The 21720-nt window shown below is 43.3% G+C and overlaps 1 long non-coding RNA gene across 1 annotated transcript in view; it reads left to right on the top strand.

Annotated features, from left to right (window-relative positions):
* Window positions 1-15568, top strand: part of LOC143837876 (uncharacterized) — a 106477-nt gene extending 90909 nt beyond the window's left edge. Inside the window, exons 3-4 of the long non-coding RNA XR_013231132.1 lie at window positions 7715-7827; window positions 15519-15568. This is a non-coding gene — a long non-coding RNA (uncharacterized LOC143837876). The remainder of the gene's footprint in view (window positions 1-7714; window positions 7828-15518) is intronic.
* Window positions 15569-21720: the final 6152 nt, after the last annotated feature.

Genomic DNA, 21720 nt, shown 5'->3' with positions numbered 1-21720 from the left:
ACAGAGCATTCTGAAATCCAGTTGCATCCATGTGCCTCTGTGGGTGACCCTAAATAAGCTTACTATCTCTGTAGAGGGAGGAGGTAAATCTCAAACTGACCTTCACAAGGTAATGATCAGTCCATGGCACTGGTTCACAAAGAGCTACTGAATCCAGTTCAATTCTTCTTTCCAGATAGCTTACTGGGAAATGCCGTTTTTTCATATGTAGCAGAAAGCAGTTGTGAATGTGACCTGGAAGCATTGTACTGTAATCTAGAATAATAGAATCATAGAGTTGGAAGGGGCCATACAGTCCATCTAGTCCAACCCCCTGCTCTACGCAGGATCAGCCCTAAGCATCCTAAAGCATCCAAGAAAAGTGTGTATCCAACCTTTGCTTGAAGACTGCCAGTGAATGCAGAATTGCTAATCTAATCTAATGCAGAATTGCTCCAATCTAAGATCTTTGAAATTAATGGGGTTAGATGGGAATGATTTTGCATAGCAGGGCAGCAGTAGAAATATTTATTTTTAAATGGTCATCCTTTTTTTATTATTTAGGGGTTTGTTTTTGGTTGAAGCAGCCAAGAGATTTTAGGTGTGTATTCAGGTATAGATAAGAAGCCTCTCTGAACTGCTTTGGGATTTTGGATGTGAGGGTCCTATGACTGTGACATCTGTCACCTGACTGATCATTAGAGTTGATTCAACTGATCTGATTGGCTAGGTGGACAACCTCTTCCTCCCACATACGTTCCTCTTGAAGTTGTACCCTCATTTGCAGAGGAAACTAAATATCCGTTTTTGGGGTTCAGGTTCAATTTGACTTCTTGCTGTCACTACCAAGCCATCTTTAGAGTCTCAAGTGAAAACTGCATATACTTTTTATGCACCATTAAAATTGTGAGACAGGAAAAAAAATCCTTGGATGGGACTTACATCTGCTCCTTCTCTTCCACATGAGTATGCATTTGCTCCAAGACACTTTCATGTCACACATGGATGCTTCCATGGAATGCTAGTATAACTGTCAAACTAGGATCTGAGAGATGCATGTTCAAATCCCCAGTCTGCCCACTCTCAGCTTCACCTAACTAACAGGGTTATTCTTGTGGGGATAAAATGGAGGAGAGGAAAATGCTATTGCAGGAAGCTCTGGGACTCCACTAAAATCAAAAGTGAAGTATAAATATATTGCATGAACCCCTTTGTAAAGTTTAAGAATTTGGTTCCCCCCCCCATTTTAATTTCTAGTAATTCCCTCTCCCCAAGTTATCTGTGGAAGCCAATGTATAAGAAGCAACCCTTATTTCCCCCTTCACTTGCTCCTTCCATTAAGCAACAATTTCTTCCCTCACCTGAGGGTTAGTGGGTGGGGTTAGAGAAAGGTGAAACTGTTACATAAAACGCCAAAAGCATATTTCCAATGCACTTCCCCATACTCATCCTTTTGCTCTGCTTGGATTAGCGCACCCTTGAACTTGCTCAAGAGGCATTTTGTGTAAAGTATTGCATCTATGAAAAGAACAAGGCTGATCTTTTGAAAGAGCAGAGACTGCTCACTGGGCTGGCTTCATCCAGTGTCCAGATGATAGAAATGGAGTATCTTCCATGCATTAAAACAAATAAGTGATCTCAGATTTTGCACCCCATCTTACATTTCTGTATTTGGCTGAAGCACAGAGGAAGAGAGAGATACAAGCCAATCTGATTATATTCCTCCTCTTTTTAAAACTCTCCTTCATGTCCATGGTTCTGCAAAAAGTAAAAACATGTGTATTGCCATTCAGTCATGGCAAACTCCATCTGCAAATCATTGCATCAGCCCTTTCAAATATGTTAACCAGAAATGCAAGATGCTATAGCTAGCCGGGTCCCGCAGCTCCAGCAATGGTTTTTTTAAGGGGCGGACAAACCATCACCCCCTTCAGCAGCTCAGGGAACTTCCCAGTAGACAGGGAGATATTAACAATATCCCTGAGCTGACCTCATATCTGCTGGCCGCCCCCTTTGAGCAGCCAAGACAGAAAGGGATCAAGGGGACACAATGTTGCCCTCACTAGACTTCATCTTATGCTTTATATAGTTTGGAACATTGCCAGCCAAGCTTTGGTGGTCCTTATTGGTATTTCCAAGACGTGAGAGAATTCCACCCCCACCCAAGAGTTGAATTATTTTTTATACCTTGTTTTTAACTACCCAAAGAAGTCTCAAAGCAGTTTACAATCACCTTTCCTTCTTCTCCTCACAACCCATTGAGGTAGGTGGAGCTGGTAGAGCTCTGAGAACTGTGACTAGCCCAAGGTCACCCATCTAGCTTTATGTGGACAGGTGAGGAATCAAACATATTTCTTCAGATTAGAGCAGTGGTTCTCAACCTGGCGGTTGGGATCCCTTTGGGGGTCAAACGGCCCTTTCACAGGGGTCGCAGCAGGGCAAGCAGCTTGGCCGGGAGGGGGGAGCCATCTACACAACAGCCTTGCGGGGGAGATCGAAATAGAGCGTTTGTCTGTCTGGAGCAGCGGAAAAGAGCGAGTTCGGCATGATGGGACAAGAGGCAGAGCTGAACTGAGAAACTCGGGGGAAAAAAACAATTTATATACCATCATGAACAATGTATCTTTACACCATTGGTCAGTTTCAGTTTAATTTCTGTGAAATAACATTTGCATAATGTTATAGTTGAGTAACTGTATTCAAGTGTCGTAGCAAACCAGCCAAAGTTTGAAATGCACTTTGCTCTGTGCCCTGGTTTATGCCCATCCCTACCTAATACTAAGTCCATAATCAGTTTGCCTGGGATGTCCTGCTCATAACAATACACATACAGTTAAAGTGATTTCCTGCAAACCAGTATTATTCCAGCGTTTGTTTCCTACTGAGCACATCTTCTGCTGTCTAGACAGGATGATTGCCAACACCCAGATGGGGCCTGGAATCATGTGCATGGCTCCCTTGTTGAGGTCAAGAAGACTCCCACATTCCTAGGTCTCTGCAAACTATGCAAAACTGAATTATTCAAGAGGCTGTTTTGCTAAAATAATAATAATAATAGGGATATACTATTTAAAAAAAGATTCAGAAATAAGTTTGTGGGAAAGTGTTATGGACTATCACTATACCACTAGATATATATTTCACATTATCTCTTGCTGTAAGTAGGTTCCTACTATCTAATTTGTGGATTGTTTAATGTGCCATGTTAATACTTTTGTTTTGCTTTTCTCTGAACTCTGATTGGTTCCAGGTTACTACAAATCAAATCCTGTTGCATGATCTATTGGATATTCCATCATTCATTGTGATGACCTATCCTGTGCAAGCCACCTTGTATCTTAACAAGAAAGGCAGACAATAAATAACGTAAATAAATAAATAACAACTGTTCTCCAGATTACAGACATCAGTTTCCCTGGAGAAAATGTCAACTTTGGAGGGTGGATATTATATCATTACAACTTGGTTGAGTGTCGTCCCCTCCCCAAAATCTGTCATTCCTAGGATCCATCCCCAAAGTTCTAGGAATTTCCCAAGCTGCATATGGCAACTGCACCAAACAATGAATAAGATGCCAAATGATCTGCCTTCGGTGTTTTGAAGCCTGCCCTCTCAAATTAGGCTTTTTATTACCCTTTCTCCTCTATCTGTAGACGTTGGCACCAACAATTCCCTGGATGAGGAAAACAATCACTGAATCTAAAATGAATGGAAAACAAAGACGTTGCAACTGGAAATAATCTGTTTGATTTTCACTGCGTCTAAAACTGTGATAATTTCTCCTCTGAAATTTGGTAGACACAATTCCTTTTGTACAGGGTATAGGCCTTGGAAAAATTATCCAAAAGGGTTTAAAACACACAAGACACAGCTCAAACTATGTTGATTTCTCCAGCAAATGGAGAACAATGAAAACTGAAGGCAAAAAAAAAATGTTAATATTGGAAACAAAATTAAATGGTACAACGCCTCCTCCTACACACTCACTTTCCTATTCTATATATAGGAGTTGGCAAGGAACAACTCTTGTGTATGTCAGTTATGGTTGCCAGCTTCAAGGTGAGTGCTTGGAGATCTCACAGGTTTACAAGAGATCTCCGGATGCCAGAGAACTGGGCTCCTGGAGAAATGGCTGCTTTGGAGGGTAGCTTCTGTGGTTACTGCTATAGTCCCTCCCCTCATCAAACCCACCCTCCCCAGGTTGCAACCCTCAACTCCAGGAATTTCTTGACCTGGAGTTGGCAGTCCTAGACTGTCAGCCTACAGAAACTTGACCAATGTGTCGGTGGAACTGAATAATAGAATAATGGCAATTAAGGACAGTGCTTCTCTGATTTCCCTGTGTTTCCAATGCTTCCAAGTATGAAATATTGACCTGTTAAAAAGAAGGCCCCATGCCACAACACAGAGACATAATATTTGTCAGATTTCCAGTAAAAGGATTCAGATGTCTTTATACTAACGCCCGAAGCATGGGCAATAAAAAGGAAGAGCTGGAACTTCTCATGCTGATGGAAAGATATGATCTAGTAGGCATCACAGAAACTTGGTGGAATGATTCTCATGACTGGAATGTAATGGTGGATGGATATGAACTGTTCAGAAAAAACAGAACAGATCGAAGTGGTGGAGGAGTGGCACTGTATGTGAGGAAAGGGCTTACCTGTCAGGAAATTCTAGTGAAGGAGAGCATATCTACAGTGGAAAGCATCTGGGTGAAAATAAGCGAGGGGAAAACAAACAGTGTGGTGGTTGGTGTCTGCTACCAACCACCTGACCAACGAGAGGATGTGGATGCTGCACTTTGTGAGCAGCTTGGGAAAATATCCAAGCGGCAGGACCTTGTCATCATGGGTGACTTCAATTTCCCAGATGTGTGCTGGGAAACGAACTGTGAATCGTCCTCAGTCATGCAACTTTCTGACCTGCCTGGCTGACAATTTCATTTATCAAATGGTCGATGAACCCACAAGAGGTTCAACCATATTGGACTTAATACTGACCAACAGGCAAGAGTTGGTGGATGAGGTGAAAGAGGTGGGGACCCTAGGGGGAAGTGACCATGTCCTCATAGAATTCCTTTTGATATGGGGAGCCAAGGAAGCTTGTAGCCAGATGCGAATGTTGGATTTTCATAGGGCAAACTTTAATAAACTCAGAGACATGAAGAGTGTCATACCATGGACGAGAATGCTGGAAGGGAAGGGAGCATGTGAAGGGTGGGCGCTACTCAAACAAGAGCTATTGCATGCTCAATCAATGACTATCCCAGAAAGATGAAAACACTGCAGGAGCTCTAAGAAGCCTATTTGGATGAACAGAGAACTTCAAGAGGAACTAAGAAAGAAAAGGAAAATGTTCAGGAAATGGAGGGAAGGACACAGCTCTAAAGAAGAGTACCTACAGGTTACTAGGCACTGTAGATCAATCATCAGAAAGGCCAAAGCTGAGAGTGAGCTAAGATTGGCCAGGGAAGCCCATTGTAACAAGAAAAGATTTTTCAGTTATGTGAGGAGCAAACGTATAGTAAAGGAGGCAATAGGCCCACTGTTGGGTGCGGATGGACAAACTCTAACGGAAGATGCAGAGAAAACAGAAAGGCTTAGTGCCTATTTTACATCTGTTTTTTTCCCACAGGTCAAAGTGTTTAGGCACATCTAGAGATGGCCGTAGCCAAAGGATAGTGTCTGGGTGGCAGGTTAACATGGATAGAGAGGTTGTCGAGAGGCATTTAGCTGCACTGGATGAGTTCAAATCCCCTGGTCCGGATGAAATGCACCCGAGAGTACTCAAAGAACTTTCCAGAGAACTTGCACAGCCCTTGTCCATCATCTTCGGAACCTCTTTAAGGACTGGAGATGTCCCGGAGGACTGGAAGAGAGCAAACGTTATTCCGATTTTCAAAAAAGGGAGGAAGGATGACCCGGGAAACTACAGACCAGTGAGTCTGACCTCTGTTGTGGGGAAGATAATGGAGCAGATATTAAAGGGAGTTATCTGCAAACATCTGGAGGACAATTTGGTGATCCAAGGAAGTCAGCATGGATTTGTCTCCAACAGGTCCTGCCAGACCAACCTAGTTTCCTTTTTTGACCAAGTAACAGGTTTGCTGGATCGGGGAAATTCGGTTGATGTCATTTACTTGGATTTTAGTAAAGCTTTTGACAAGGTTCCCCATGATATTCTGATGGATAAGTTGAAGGACTGCAATCTGGATTTTCAGATAGTTAGGTGGATAGGGAATTGGTTAGAGAACTGCACTCAAAGAGTTGTTGTCAATGGTGTTTCATCAGACTGGAGAGAGGTGAGTAGTGGGGTACCTCAGGGCTCGGTGCTCGGCCCGGTACTTTTTAACATATTTATTAATGATCTAGATGAGGGGGTGGAGGGACTACTCATCAAGTTTGCAGATGACACCAAATTGGGAGGACTGGCAAATACTCCGGAAGATAGAGACAGAGTTCAACGAGATCTGAACACAATCGAAAAATGGGCAAATGAGAACAAGATGCAATTTAATAAAGATAAGTGTAAAGTTCTGTATCTGGGTCAGAAAAATGAAAAGCATGCCTACTGGATGGGGGATACACTTCTAGGTAACACTGTGTGTGAACGAGACCTTGGGGTACTTGTGGATTGTAAACTAAACATGAGCAGGCAGTGTGATGCAGTGGTAAAAAAGGCAAATGCCATTTTGGGCTGTATCAACAGGGGCATCACATCAAAATCACAAGATGTCATAGTCCCATTATATACAGCACTGGTCAGGCCACACCTGGAGTACTGTGTGCAGTTCTGGAGGCCTCACTTCAAGAAGGACGTAGATAAAATTGAAAGGGTACAGAGGAGAGCGACGAAGATGATCTGGGGCCAAGGGACCAAGCCCTATGAAGATAGGTTGAGGGACTTGGGAATGTTCAGCCTGGAGAAAAGGAGGTTGAGAGAGGACATGATAGCCCTCTTTAAGTATTTGAAAGGTTGTCACTTGGAGGAGGGCAGGATGCTGTTTCTGCTGGCTGCAGAGGAAAGGACACGCAGTAATGGGTTTAAACTTCAAGTACAACGATATAGGCTAGATATCAGGAAAAAAATTTTCACAGTCAGAGTAGTTCAGCAGTGGAATAGGCTGCCTAAGGAGGTGGTGAGCTCCCCCTCACTGGCAGTCTTCAAGCAAAGGTTGGATACACACTTTTCTTGGATGCTTTAGGATGCTTAGGCGTGATCCTGCATTGAGCAGGGGGTTGGACTAGATGGCCCCTTGGTTGGACTAGTATGGCCCCTTCCAACTCTATGATTCTATGATTTGAACTGGAAACATTTCCTCATTACTCTAATATTTGAATTATTGAACAAGCAGTGACTGGGCCAAGGAGGTTCTTCAACAAGATGCTCAATAAAAAGGAATCTGGCAATGTAGTTTATATTGCACTATTTTTTGCCCATTGTTAAGAACACTGCTTTTCATTGCTGTCAAAGCATTATCATTAGATATTTCTTCAGACCAACCAAGTTTGAGGTAAAAAGTTCATTTTAAGCAGGCATCCTTAAATGAATAACTTAATGAGGGAAACTGGATCCTTACTCTGAACTGTATTATCATTTTGGCACTCAATAAAGCACAGTTAGAAGTACATGATATAGCTGCTTCATAAATGCCTCTGGCAGTATTATTTCTAGAAGCACTTCTGCCAGCTGAATGACATGTGCTCTGGTTCTCTTTTTGTCCACATTACAGGTATTTAAACCTGGGTGAAGCCAGATGGGATGCTAGCTGGAAATGGAAGTCTAGGGAACCTCCTTGCATGCCGTGAGATCTGGACTGAGTTCCTGTTTCCCACCCTATTACAGGTATCTTAGCCTAAGTATGGATAGAGGAGTGAATTTCTGGACTGGGTGATCTAGGCCAGGGGATCCGGGGCAAGGAGTTGGATTTTTAAAAAATGTATTTCTAAATTATATTTTCATGCTTTTTTGTATGCTGCTTTAAATCCAAGCAGTATATAAACAAACAAACAAACAAACAAACAAATAAATAAATTACCTGTTGCGGAATGTAAATTTCAATCCTGCCATCATTAATTTAGGAGTAAGTCCCAAGGAAAATCATTAATTTAGGAGTAAGTCCCAAGGAGCATCATAAGAATTAACTTTTGCATAATAAAGAATAAAATTAGGCTATATGTGGATTTTTTCGAAGAATGTTTTGTCACACATTGTTTGGAGGCTTTGGATTATATCTAGATGAAGTTGAACTGGATGGTATTTATACACAGAGAAAATCCTTCCTTTGAACATAGTTAAAATATATCTCTAAAAGTGTGATTAGCATACTTTAAATGGATAAATAAAACTTGTAAACAGAGGACATCTGAAGGTGAGATACATTCACTGTTCTTCAAGGCAGATAGTTCAGTAAGGCCACTGGGAAAAGTCCAGGTGAGCTGATGGCCTGGAAGTTACTCCCTACTCAGCAACCACCTTGCAAGGATTGAACCTAGATCCGATGAGACAGGGACCACCCCAACATGAGAACCTCAACACACTGTTCCTCTATTCGCCCTTTCCCCAGGCTTTTTTGCCTTCCTAAATTGCCTCTGGATGTTTTAAAAGAGTGGAGGAAAATGTGACATTTGCCATTGTATCAGCTTGGTGTAGTGGTTAGGAGTGCAGACTTCTAATCTGGTGAGCCAGGTGTGATTCCGCACTCCCCCACATGCAGCCAGCTGGGTGATCTTGGGCTCGCCACGGCACTGATAAAACAGTTCTGACTGAGCAGTAGTATCAGGGCTCTCTGAGCCTCACCCACCTCACAGGGTGTCTGTTGTGGGGAAAGGAAAGGGAAAGTGAATGTAAGCTGCTTTGAGCCTCCTCCGGGTACAGAAAAGCGGCATATAAGAGCCAACTCTTATACTTTTGCCTTTCACTATGGATGTGTATGAACTGCTTGATGAACTAAAATTCATAACAAATTTTGGCTGGTTCATGGTTTGTGAACTGATGTTTGCAGATTGAGAACCACAGCAGAGCCCATGAATTTAGTACAGTTCTTGCTGGCTCATGGCATTCATAAGAATCGTCATGAGAAACTCAAGGCAGCTCCCCACTGATCAGCTGTTTGGTTTAACTAGCTTGGAGTCATTTAAACCAGTGGTCCCCAACCCCAGGTCTGGGGACCGGTACCAGTCCTTAGATCAGTCAGTACCGGGCCGCAGCTCCTCCTTGCTCTCCTCCCTGGCTGCTGCCTTGGGGGCTGCCCTGCCACTTTGCTGCTGGCTTACCTTTGGTGCTTTCCAGCGGCCGCCATGGCTGGGGCTCCCCTTCGGTGTGGCACTACAGAGCTGCTGCTGACAGCGCCCCCCAGCGGGCGGTGGGAAGTCAGGGATGCTGGCGGGAAAGCAAGTGGAGCAGGGGCTCAGATGGCGGTGACGTCCCTTAGCAAAAGACTACCCCCCCCCCCGGGCCTCAGTAAAATTGTCAAGCGTTGACTGGTCCCCAGCGATAAAAAGGTTGGGGAACACTGATTTAAACCATCACTACTTTCTGCTCCCTGAGGCATTTCCTGTGGAGCAGAATGTAGGGATGGTTTAAATGGCTTTTTGCTCCCAGCTGTTTAAACAAATGCAATGAAATCAGAAGCCTCCCTATCAGCCCAGTTTCAGATTCTCTTGTATAAAGGAGCTGCTCAAGGGAGCCTAATACTATTGGGCCCAAAAGGAGAAGCCTCCATGCTGGTCAGCTTTTGGGCTCTCTTTGGCCTGCAAAAAAGAGGGTGTAAAGTATCTTCCAATGAGCATTTTCCCTCCTTCTTTCTGCTGGCTGCTTTTCTCCCTGGCCAGCAAAAAGGAAGGGGTGAAGTATCTCCCAGTCTGATTATTCACAGGGAGGTCTAGGTGGCAGCAACAGGGCAGTAGGGCTAATCCCTGATTATGTATGAGGCTGCTGCCATCCCAGCCCTGGCCTGGCACCCTGGACAGCCCACAGTATGGAATGTGGGAACTCCTGCAAATGTGGGAACTGAGGGAATTCCCCACAATAACGTGGGTGCCATCCGTGACCCTCTGGCGCCTTTGGACCTGGCTCCATCCCGACCTATGGTGTCCTTGCAGGGACACCACACACCCCTGTCAGCTCCATGGAGCTGGGGTGTTCACCCACCTTGATGGGAGAGTGGCATGCCATTCCCCTGCCATTGTGCAGTTGGGGCCCTCTGCCCCTCACTTCCCCTACTGCCCCTGCTGCCACTCAGCTCACCGGGCATTTCCAGCCCTGGCGTTGTGCGCATATGTAGGAAGCGGCAGGGCATGCCACCCCATGCATACGTAGGAAGCAGCAGGGCATGCCACCCTGTTGTAAGGACCTGGCAGCAGCCCAGTGTGTCTGCTGCTGTGCATAATTGGTCCCAGGGAGCACTTTATCCCTCCTGTCTGCTGAGCATGAAGAGCTGCAGCCAGCAGAAGGAAGTGGGAGAAATGGCCCATAACTTCTCCCTCATTTTTATTTCACTGGTTTTGCTCCCTTCCCCACTTTTAAGGAGGCAGAGAGCAAAACCAGAGGGTTAAATGGATCAGTTTAATCCTCTGGTTTTGTTCCCCACTACTTTGTGAGAATCAGAAAACAGGGGTTTAAACTGCTCACAAACCTATACAAACTGGCATTTCAGTTCATGTAGGTTCATATTTCAGTTCATGGTTCAGTCACGAACCACAAACTGGACCACAAAAATTTGGCTCATGCCCATCCCTACCTTTCAGTTGTTTTCAGAACAGTTTGATTTTTCCCAGCTCTTTTTGCTAATTATGTTTCTGTTGGGGCCAAAATACTTATTAATCTAATGCCTTGATGGGGTTTTTTACTCTAAAAAGCAGACTATTTGAATCAGAGCTGTGGTACTGGCCAAGAGAGAGCATTAATTTTTCTTATGTTTCATTTTCTGATAAAAAAAAACCCTTCCCTTAGCTGCAGTTTTCTCCAGTAAAGAAGTCAAAGATGTAAAACCAGGATTGTTGTCAGGTTTAATAACAGGCTGGTAATAAATAGGTTGGAAGATCTCTAATATAATGTATACCTGCACTTGGCTGTAACTCAGTGTATTCGGAGAGATGTTTACTATTGCTTTCAAGATCTTATAATGCAACACCATTCAAGAAGACTGCAATACCTCGTAGCCTCTTAAAAATGAAGTGTTATACACTTTGGTGAAGTTGGGAAGTACCAGCTTGATCTTCTTGTTTTAAGCTGCCCCAAACTGAGAAGTGCTACAGGGAAGCATTTCAACATTACTTTGGGTAATTTCTTACTTATCCATTTAATTATGTTCACTTACGGCGAACCCCGCTTTTGAACAGTGGGTAGTGCTCTACTTTATCCTAATTAATGAATCATTTAATGGCCAGCCTGCAGAGCCTGAATATGCTAATTTAGATTGATTTTCATTAATTCCTTCTAAAAAAATATCGATGTCGTTCAAGCTGCTTGCAGTATGAGATGCTTGAATTTCCCAGCATATTCCAAAGGACACCAGTGATCAGGATGCTGATGCTTCATCTCAGGTTACATATTCAGCTGACCTCTTAGCATACATTTATGAACTGATGACATGGAGTTTTTAAGTACAAAACTCTGTACAGTCAGCATTGATATCTCCCAGTCCAATGATCACGGGAGGTACCCTAAGCTATTGCACTTCCTCAGTGGTTGCATGCATTCCATAGTGAGATTATAAACAGCCGTAATCTGATAAATCTCTGTCCACTGTGGAGCAACTGATATAGGTTGCAAGGGACCCACTTGCATGATGTGATCCCATCCAAGGACCCTGGAATCAAGTAATTCAGGCTAGAAGAGAAAGATCGCAGGGGTCTGGTTCATGCTATAGCACTTGGCTATAGTAGAAGTAATGTGATCATTTTCTTAGGATCTTTCTTTCATCCATTCCTTTGTATCTCATGGGACGCTCAGTGGAAAGCATGTGCAACACACTTGAGCTGATTTATCTACAAATGATGTTGTGAACTGACAATTAGAAGTTCTGTAATGAATAATTCAGTGTTAGAGCACTTCAAAGGGGGGCTTTACTCCACTTTCCAACTTCTGAATGGTGGCATTCTTTCCTCCCTACCTTGCTGAAGATGGAACTTCAGATAGCTGTGCACCCAAAGATATCAGCTCCTTAAAATGAAGTTTGTAGTTCTGAAAGTTTCCTGTAAAGACCTCAAAAGCAAGTGTATTGTGGCACAAAAAACTAGCAATGCAAATACACCACCTAGTCAGTAGCTGCCCAACATTTTACATCAGCAATTGGTCAGCTGAGTTTCCTTCATTCTTTATGGAAGAACCATGAAGTCAGCAAAGATATTCACAGTGCAGCATTACTTCCCTGTGAGCCCATTGACTTCAGGAGAGAGTTTCTCTGCATTGGATGGCAACAATAGCCTTTTAGGTACTTGTCAGCAGCATAATTTGTATACAGCAGAGCTTTCCCCATGCATGACGAAATCTTTGCTAGTTAAAAATGGCAGCTGCTAATTGAAGCCCATGAGATAAGAGAGGATGAGTAACCAAGTAAGCAAGTTTTAAGTATTTTCCATCTTCAAATGTGGCTAGGCATGCTAGCCTCCAGGTGAGACCTAGGGATCCCCTGCAATTATAGCTCATTTCCAAACTACAGAGATCAATTCCCATGGAGAAAATGGATGCTTTGGAGGGTAGACTCTATAGCATTGTACCCCACTGAGGTCCTTACCTTCCCCAGGTGCCATCCCCAAATCTTTAGGAGTTTGCCAGGCTAAATCTGGATTTCCTAACCTGAACCCTACAAGGTAGATTGAATTTCCAAATCAATGCTTTGCAAAAAATTAGGAAAAAATCTTGGTAGTAGGAACCAGCTTTTTTCTTTGTATGTATTATCATACATGATGGACATTTTTTTCATACACAGAAGCATGATTCTCCAATAGAAAACACAGCCTTTTGAGAATAATTGGGGAAATTCCAGAAGCACTTCTAAAACTTTATTATTATTATTATTATTATTATTATTATTATTATTATTGTTGTTGTTGTTGTTGTTGTTGTTGTTGTTGTTGTTGTTATTGTTATTATTATTATTATTATTATTATTATTATTATTATTATTATTATTCAGAGTTTTTTCATGCCACCAGACCTGCTCAAAGTAGCTCATAACAATGAAACAAAACCAAAGGTAGTAAAAACAATAAATCACATCAAACCTTATTCATAAAATAATCCAGTTCAATTACAAACCATGCTGGTAAAAATAGCAAAAAAACTTGTAACTCAGGGCACAATAGCACACTAAAGAGAGCAGTCTAAAATTATAGCCAAGGAGGAAAAACCCTCAGGCTGGGATAAGGTTGCCAGTTGCCTCTGGTTCACCAGTAGGAGGGAGATAGCCTTGCCAGCTTCAAGTTAGAGAATTCCTGGGGCCTTGTGGGTGGAGCTAGGAAAAATAGGGACTTGGGTGGGGTACAATGCCTTAGAACCCCATCCTCCAAAACATCCATTTTCTCCAGGGGAATTGATTTTTATAGTCCGGAGATGACTTGTAATTCCATGGTATCCCTGGGTCTCACCTGGAGATTGGCATTACTTTGCTAGGAGAAGACCATAAAACATCTAAAAAGACAACCCTTTAGTTAAAAGCTTGGGGGGAAAATGTTCTGGCAAGACATATAAAGGAGAATAAAGTAGGCACCAGGCAAACCACAAAGGGAGTCATCCCAAAGGTGAGGTGCCACCACAGAACAGCCCTGTTTTTGACCACTATCACCTTACTAGGCAGGCAGGGGCACAGCATGGCTTAAGAAAAGGCTTTCATTTCCTGGTCTAGAAAAAATGGGAGGAGGCAGCTCTTAAAGGCAGCTCATCACGTCCCAGGCCAGGAATCGTTAACACTGGAGGCTCAGGTCACGAAGGTAGCCAGCCAGCCAGGCCTTTTCCCATCTCCGCCAAGATCAGCTACTAGCGCCCTACCTGTCTCCTGAGCATCTGGCCACAGTGATTCATGTGATAGTCACCTCCAGAATAGATTTCTGTAACTTGCTCTATGTGGGCCTGTCCCTGAGCCAGACCTGGAAGTTACAACTGGTGCAAAATGCTAGGGTCATCACAGGGACATCTTGGAGGGCCCATATCCAGCCTGTGCTGAGGCAGCTGCATTGGTTGCCAGTTGCTGCCTGGATCCGGTTCAAGGTTCTGGTACTTATCTTTAAGACCCTGTGTGGTCTGGGACCCACATACTTGAGGGACTGCCTTTCACCCTGTGCCCCCCACAGGGTTCTGCGGTCTGCAAATTCATAGCTCGTCTGGCCTCAACCAGGGCCAGAGCCTTTTCAGTCCTGGCCCCTGCCTGGTGGAATGAGCTCCTGGGAGAGCTATGGGCCCTGCAGGAGCTTTCAGCTTTCCACAGGGCCTGTAAGACAGAGCTCTCCCACCAGGCCTATGATTGAGGCTGATGCACTGAGACCCCCCTCCTGGGCTACTCTATGGGTGGATTTGATCTGATCTGGAACCCCTTTGTCAACCCCCAGGGATGTCATTAGATGGGAGTTGATCATTTTTTCTGCTGGATTTTCTGTGTAAGGACTATGATGTTTTGTTTTGTTTCTTTTTTATTTTTAGGGGATTTTTATTGGGGTAATTTTATTGTTTTATTTTATACTAGTAAAAAAGCCCATTGTATAAGAAATACAATGGGCGCTAGCAGGCGGGGGCAGAGCGAGGGACAGGCGAGGGTAGGGTGAGGGAAGGTCGCGTACCCAAAAGAGGAGGCCTTTTGCGAGGGCGGGCGGCGTCGGCGCGGCGTTCTTGTCTCGGCGTCGGCCCTGGCGTCGTGGTGCGGTGGCCGGCGGTATCTTCTTTCCGGCGGTATCTTCTTCCTCGGCGGTATCTTCTTTCCGGCGGCCATTAGGCAAGGGAGACCCGGCAGCAGCGCTGCATGCGACTGCGGGCGGGGGGGGGGGGGCTCCCTTGGCCGGCGGCCTGACGTGGTGAGAGGCGTCTTGCCACGTCAGGCCACTGGCAAGGGAGCAACTGCGAGCCGCGCTCCGCACGGCTCGCAGTTCTCCCTTGTCAGCAGGGTGGGAATCCCAAAATCTCAGATGAAAGTTTGCTTTCTCCAAATACCTCAAAACCAATGTTGTTATGACTGAATGGCAGAACTTGACTCCTTATTCCATGTTTTCTTTTATTGCTCAAACTATGAAACAGTGATAGTTTATTTTTTTAGAAAATTGATACTGAAATATGTATCCTTTTCTGATGCTACAAGAATAATTTTATTTTCAAGCAGTTTATGTCATAACTGTGTTGTGGATGTGGCAAATTTCTGTTTTGCTGTTTTTTTTAAAAAATATTATGAATTTTTAGATGTATGGCTTGTAGACTATTAATAAGCTGTAGATAAGTAAGAAGAGAAGAAAAACAGGAAGAGCTGGGCTTTTTTATCCCACTTGTCACTACTCAAAGGAGTCCCAAAGCAGTTTACAAATGCCTCTTCCTTCCTCTCCCCACAATAGATACTTTGTGAGCTCTGCAAGAACTGCTCTGCAATAACGCCTCTAAGAGAACTGTGATTAACCCTCTAACTGTAGGTTACAATCCTGCAGCACTCCCCAGGCTATGGATTATGTATCAAGAAACTTCCGCTCCAGTGTTCCAGGAGGACTGGTGGGCTAAATACTTCTAAAGGATGAGGAGTTTCCCTGTGATCCTGCTTTGAAATCAATAGTGTTAAATTAGTGGAAAGAGCTACATCTATGGACTTCTTTTCTTGTGTCTCCATGCCATATAGGAACAAGGAGTTACCATGGCAATTCTTGCATATGTCTGAATATTCCAGAATCTGAATGAGAAAGATTTTTTTTTTTGGGGGGGGGGGTGGAAGGGCCCATCTGTAGTCAGTCTCTGTTATGAAGACTGGCTGTACCAAGTGCCAGTGTTGCTGAAGCTTGCTGAATTGCATCACAACGCAGCAGTATCTGCTCCTCGGAACAAAGGCTCCCTGTAGAACCAGATTTATCCTCCCTGCCATTTTCACAGTCATTTGATTCTCTGCTTGTATTAGCTGGCTGTGTTAATGTAGTCTCTTAGTACTGCTATCGTAGGATCCCTATGGTTTTATCTCTTAGACTGTTGGAAAGATCTCCATATGCCTGATAAGACTTGTTCTTTACTCAGAGTCCATATATGTATGGAGAGAAGGTTATTTTAATTGACCTCTTATTCTTTACTTCACTTAGTAATGGTGAGGGAGATCCTACTGTGAATCCCTTACTCACTGCTAATCACACTCAGTGTGTTAGAAAAGGCTTGGTTAAATTCTATGAGCACAGGAAGGCACCAGATCATAGGTCCATCTCCTGCAGTATTGCCTAAATTGAACTGATAGTCATTCTCCAAGAATACCTTTTTCAGCATCTTCTTGAGATCTCTTATGAGGTGACTGGGATCTTTTAACATGCAAAGCTTGGCCGCTCCCTTGTTCTGTGCAAAGCATGACAGCTTGTTAAAATTTATTTGTTTAATATATGTGTTTTATGCTTAGAATGTACTTTCCTGTGTAATGGAAGAAAAACATTTTTCAATTGAGGAGGTCTCTTTGACTGTTTCTGCACAAGCCATATCATTCAGATGTTCATTTTTAAAGGGCTGACTTTTCTGTTTGTTTCTGCAGTAAAATCTGCCTTTCTAGGCACAGATCTGAATAGCTCTCTAAATTACTGCGCATTTTGGAAATTCCCAGTTACAGCGATTTTATTGATCAAGGCAGAATCTAATTTGTGGCTGCCCAATGGGGAAATGTGTGCATTGGGTTTCTCCACAGTTGCCATTTTGAGTCATTGGTACACACCCTTTTCCTTATTGCCATCCTCCCTTCCCCCAAAACCTAAGCCTTTTTTAAAAAAGCGGGTTATTGTGTTACCATGCTGCTTCTAGCAATAAAAACACAATATTCCACATAACGCCATAACCCACTTAAAAACAAAAACACTTCCAGTATACTTGGGAGGAAGGGGGGAGGTGACTGATGGTGCAGAATGGCGGGATTAACGGGTGTAATGAAATGAAAGGTGGAAGCAGGCACCATTTTGACCCATTATGCACGGGGGTTTTAGCGCACATTCAGGGTGGAATGGCGGCGACTAAAATCACTGATAATGCACGGAGCCGGCTGCAACCGGCCGCAGCTTCGGTGCATGCTGCCGAAAAAGCTGTGTCAGTGAAATGCAGAAGAAAGCACAGCTTCCGGGTGACCGGGGCGCAACCAGAAGCGGCGCCCGGATCGCCGCGTGCATAATCGGTTACTCTGGGTTTTGCCGCCGTCGCGCCCCGCCCCGTACATAACCGGCATGCGTCGCGTCTTCCCCCTCCGCGTTTTCCATGTGACCCGGAATCGCCGTTTCGGCGGCCGTGCATAATGGGCCTTTGCAAAAACAACAGCAACCCATTTTTGGGGAAAGGGGAAGGGAGCAAAGCATCACTGGAGGCTGTCTCCATCCCACTGATATGCGGAAAGCATATTGCAAATTTCAGCCTTGGGGAAAGCCTACTCACAACATCCAAAGGAAATCCAAAGCAAGGCTAAAATGATGTATGTCTCCTAATGCAGAAACAGTCCTTGTGCTGAAGGAAAGTAACACAGTTTTTTAAAAAACCCACAACGTTTATTCCATTGGAAATGGCCACTCTACAGACTTATTTCTTTCTCTTTGGCTGTGTTGGAACAGGATAGATGCATCAGTTACATCAATCACAGTCAGATGTTTTCTCCCAGGAGAAGCCTGGCCTTCTTCAAGTGAAATGGACCAATACTGCCCTGGGCATGCACTTTCTTCAGGATAAGGAGAGATCACAACCAAAGGAAAGCTTCAGATGTTATAACTAGTACTGGACCAAAAAAAAAAAATTGCAAGTGATTACCTGTAATGCCGTAAAGGGTCCAGCTACACTGAATGCCCTTAAGCCATGGTACTCAGAAAGTATAACATTCTATGATCACATGAAAGTGTCAAGCATTTTAATAATATTTTGATTTTTAAAATTGTTTTAGACCATTCTGAGTCCACTTGTGGGGAGGGGGTACAAAAATCAAATAATAAATAAATAAATAAACAAACAAACAAACAAACAAATAATATTTAAGCAGGAAGATTCTTCACAGTGCTTCTTTAATGGTCCCTGGTGGTTTCCTCCCACTGGTTGTGAAACAGCTCATAGATTCTGAATCATTGTATTGAGTTAGTTGGGGGTGGGAGAGCAGTTAATGTTTCTTATTCATTTGTATAAGGTGGTGAGTTAAATCCATAGCCCTAAGGGTAGAGAAATTGAAAAGGGTACAAAATGTTCTATAATTGCTATACAATTCAAACAACTAGCCAGTTCCTCCTACTGATCATATTTTCATGACTCACCCTAGGTTCAGCTTTGTGACTCTCTTCCTTTCAATATTCAGTCAATGCATATTCTTCCTGTTCAAATGATAAATGCTGCTTTTCATCCAAAGAATGTGTGAGGGTTGAAAGGGGAGAGATACAGATTGTCTCTAATCTCTGTGTTTCATGTGGTCATTTAGGTATATGCTTTACTAAAACACTAGAATGATTATTAAAATCACTTGATGGCACAATTTGTTTCCTGTCATTGAATTGTGGAATGCTTTATCAAATCAAATCACACCATGGCGTTACTGTACTGTTCATGGCCGGGGGGGGGGATCACTCACCCCACCTTTTGTTGTCTCAGAGCGGCCTAAATCTATTTTGCTTAGCAGGGTAATTGTTGCTAAAAATGTAAGGGATGTGGTGGTTGCTTCATTATTGCTTTATTGATTACAGTCTCTTCCCCTCAGGAGTATAGATCACCTTATGTGTCTTTCCCAGGCATCTGGCATCCAAGCCTCCTCAGCTTCAGTGGTAGAACTGTATCATGGCCCTCAAACTATTTGCATACATGATACAGCAGTTAAAACTTAGACATAACGACCGATGTAGTACAAGTCATCTCTTTTGTGTTCCAAGGTCATATGAAATTAACTTTTGCTTTGTGCTTGTACAGCAATGATCCCTAACACAGTGCATGTGGCTCTGACATTTATTTATTTATTAGATTTTTATACCACCCATCCATGTGCTTTATGGTATCTTCTTGGTACTTTCCCAGAGCAAAGCATCAATCTTAATAATCTTTGGAGGTGCTTCAGAAGGTTGGTGTGGAGTCTCCCATCATTTTGTAATTGTACTCCACCCACCCTGAAGCCATTTTGTGATTGGTTTCACCTCCCACACCAGTCATTTTGTGGTGGTAATTTTCAGAGACCCAGGTCAACATAACACTTGGTCACATGAGGGCCATTTCATCATCATTATACTATACAAATTGGGAAAGGAAAAAAAAAAAACAGTTGGCTATGTGAATCCTCTCTTTTTTTTTTACCAGCATTACACTAAAGAACTTTACGGTCCATTGACCAGCAAATATCCAACAATTGGATAAAATTACAACATCCACATTTAAACAAAGTGCCTAACTGTGTGAAATCAGAATAAATAAAAATTAAATCAGTGTGGTGTAGATACATTAAAATAAATTAATAATGGATGTCAATGATGATAAATGAATAATTAAAAGGCTCCAATAGGAGATATGATGATACCAAAGATGAGAGTAATAAAATTATGTTATTAAAAGAGCTTTGTGTTTACAAATCATAGTGAGACAAAACTTTGCAAGCATATATGTGGTTTGCTTGTTCCTATCTTTCAGAAGATGTCTCAATATTAGGCCCTTAGCATGTTAATTTTCCCCCCAAGAGGGTTAAACTATGTGAGGTGAGGCATAATTAACAGTTTCCTCTCTTCCACATATAGTGGACAAATTAATAAAATGTGGGCAATTTACTGGCATACACCTTAGCTTGGCTTAACATGGACACAATTTATTAACATCAAACTGGAGTGTTGGTGTAGCATAGGAGACCCATTTCTTATGGAGACCCTTGACCTGGGGAATCTGGGATATAGGCCATTCTCCTCCCCCAAAAATAGGCTCCACCCTATGCCAACTCGCAAGTTGTGAAAGAATTATAGAATGCATAACATTACACAACATAGCACAACTTTTAAAATACAGGGTGAGTGGGTGGGAAGCTGTCTAGATGCAGCAACCAGGCAAAAGAGGCTGCACCTGCCTATGTGATGCCTTATATAGACCAGGCCTCCCCACCCCCTTGTGGCATAACACACCTGCATCATGCCACAATCCATGCGCTGCCTCCTGGTACATCATCCTCCTGGTGCATCATCTGGTTCTAATGCTCTCAAATTGCCAGAACCTCAAACTAATTCTTGCCTGTAGAGGGATACCCTGAATACTGTACTCACTTTTATTTTTAATTTGTCCTCATCTGAATGGATAGGGAGAAACTTTTACAACAAAATCAAATACCCCCCCCCTAAATAAACCTATCACTTTCATCAATAAATATCTTCCAGAAAGGTCCATATTCAGATTTTTGTGACTTTCTGGAGAGTAGAATTACCATTATTAAACTATTTCCTGACAGCAGTGTTTCTGTGCATGACCATGTTACATGGCTGTGCACATGGATGTAGTACTCAAGAGCAGTGGTCCCCAACCCTTTTATCACCGGGGACCACTCAACGCCGGGGACCACTCAACGCCTTTTACTGAGGCCCGGTGGGGGGGTAGTTTACTCCTCTACTCTCAACCACTGCCCTAATGCTCTCTGATCACTATGGTAATGTTTAAACATCCCTTCAAAATAAGATACAGACACGCCACAACAATGAACATAAGGAATATTTTATTTTCATGGAAATTTTAACTCATGACAGTTAAACTGACAGTTTAACTCATGACAGGGGGGGGGGGAGAAGGCGTCCTTCGGGGCCCACCTCCAATTAGTCGAAGGACCACATGTGGTCCGTAGCTCACAGGTTGGGGATTGCTACTCAAGAGGATACACTCAGATTATCTAAGAGATCTGGATGGGGCTCAGTGGAAAACATGTACTAGGACCTCAAAAGGCTGTGAAAAAGTGCTCCACCCATCTGATGAGGGGCAGCTGAAAAGAAATAAGGTACCATCACACTTCTGCTTGCTGTCAACACTATTCCATCATGGATATGGCAAAACTCAGTGCTTGGGATACCATTGTATTTCTCCGTGCTGGCAGCACCACATCTGGGCTAGCATGGTGAAGTGGGGATGGGTACAAACCATCTGATGAACCCAAGTTCTTCACAAATGTTGGCCTGTCCATGAACTGAATAACAGGGATGAACTACCATGAATTTTAGTGCAATTCATGGTGGGTTCTGAGAGTTCATGAAGAGCAGGGGTTTACACCTCCTTTCTGTTGTTTGGGAGAACTAGCTGTGTGACTGGAGGCTCCCTGCCACTCATCTATTGCTTTAAATGGCTGGGAGCCATTTAAACCACTATTTTTTCTCCTGCTCCCTGCAGCTATCTGCTGGGAGCAGAAAGCAGGGCCATTTAAATGCCTCTGCTTTCTGCTTCCTGTGAAAAGCTGCGGTGAGTAGGAAGGAGGGTTTTAATAAAAAATATAAAGTGCTTTCCTGGGAGCACAGTTCCCATCTTTCTGCTGGCTGCAACTTGCCATGGCCAGCAGAAAGATGGAAGGGAAGTCTCTTCCTGAGAGATCCTGTCATTTATTCTGGCTGCTGTTTTTTTTAGTTT

This window comes from Paroedura picta, chromosome 5, assembly GCF_049243985.1.
Source record: "Paroedura picta isolate Pp20150507F chromosome 5, Ppicta_v3.0, whole genome shotgun sequence".
Lineage (NCBI taxonomy): Eukaryota > Metazoa > Chordata > Lepidosauria > Squamata > Gekkonidae > Paroedura > Paroedura picta.
This window is presented reverse-complemented; position numbering and strand designations above follow the sequence as displayed.